The 1,453-nt window shown below is 34.8% G+C and overlaps 1 non-coding gene across 1 annotated transcript; it reads right to left on the minus strand.

Annotated features, from left to right (window-relative positions):
* Nucleotides 1–1,021: 1,021 nt before the first annotated feature.
* On the minus strand, nt 1,022–1,130 carry LOC148555217 (small nucleolar RNA R71). Its single transcript, XR_015888123.1, has one exon. It is a non-coding gene; the product is annotated as a small nucleolar RNA R71 (small nucleolar RNA).
* Between the last annotated feature and the right edge of the window lie 323 nt (nt 1,131–1,453).

A 1,453-nucleotide genomic window follows, 5' to 3' on the forward strand; every position in this document is an offset into this window, starting at 1 on the left:
ATCAAATCTTTTTCAAAACTTTTCAATTTCTATCTTATCTTTTCTAATTTTAAATTTTAAATTCAAATCTTTTCTAATCTTCTATCTTGTGTTGTTTTCAAATCTTTCTTAATTAGTTACTTATTTTCTGTTTCTTCTTTTTTAAAACTTCCTAACTAATTCTTCTCTCTTCTAATTTTCGGAAATATCTTCTTAATTTCTCTTTGTTCTTTTCTGAAAATTCATCATTTAATTTTAAAATCTTTTTAATTAGTTAGCTTTAATTTTTGAATTTAATTAATAAGTAAAAATAAAAACAAAAATGTTTTCTCTTTTTACTTCTAACTTTTGAATTCTTCTTCTCTCTTATTCGAATTCCTCTTCTCTCCTTTGTATTTTCATTCTTCTTTTCTTTCTTCTTCACATCTCACAGGGAGTCCTCTGTTCTTGAACATAAAGCTCCCATTCTTCTTCTTTCTTGTTTTCTTTTTCTTGTTTATGACCAGGAACAGAGATAAAGAACCTCTCTTTAATCCTGACCCTAAACCTGAGAAAACTCTAAGGAGGTGTTTACAACAAGCTAAAGTACAACACTTCGGAAGAAACATCTCAGAAAGTTTCAAACAAGAAGCTGAAGACATGGCAGACAATGCTAATAATGGAGGAGATGTAAGAAAGGTTCTTGGTGACTACACCATACCTACCTTTGATTTCTATGGAAGAAGTATCTCCATACCTTCCCATTAGCGCTAAAAACTTTGAGCTTAAGCCTCAGTTAGTCTATCTTCTGCAACAGAATTGCAAATTTCATGGACTTCCACTGGAAGATCCATATCAGTTCCTATCTGTATTTTTGCAGATCTGTAATACTGTTAAGACCAATGGAGTGGATCCTGAGGTCTAAAGACTTATGCTCTTTCCCTTTGCTATTAGAGGCAGAGCTAAAATATGGTTGGATTCTCAACCAAAAGAGATCCTAGACTCTTGGGAAAAGTTGGTCAATGCTTTTTTGGCCAAATTCTTCCTTCCTCAAAGGATGAGTAAAATCAGAGTGCAAGTTTAAACCTTCAAACAAAGAGAAGGTGAATTCCTCTATGAAGCTTGGGAAAGATACAAGCAACTGATCAGGAGGTGTCCTCCTGACATGCTCTCAGAACGGTCTATCCTAGGTATCTTCTATGATGGTTTGTCTGAGATGTTCAAATTATCATTGGACAGTTCAGCTGGTGAATCATTCCACTTAAAGAAAATGCCTGCAGAAGCAAGAGAACTCATTGAGATGGTTGGAAACAACCAATTCATGTACAATTCTGAGAGAAATCCTGTGAACAATGGGGTCCCTCAGAAGAAAGGAGTTGTTGAAGTTGACACTCTGAATGCTATATTGGCTCAGAATAAGATCTTGACCCAGCAGGTCAATATGATCTCTCAGCATTTGACTGGAATGCAAGCTGCAGTTGGCAGCACTCAAGAA

Source organism: Arachis ipaensis, chromosome B6 (genome assembly GCF_059453495.1).
Source record: "Arachis ipaensis isolate K30076 ecotype BB chromosome B6, ASM5945349v1, whole genome shotgun sequence".
NCBI classification, from domain to species: Eukaryota; Viridiplantae; Streptophyta; class Magnoliopsida; order Fabales; family Fabaceae; genus Arachis; species Arachis ipaensis.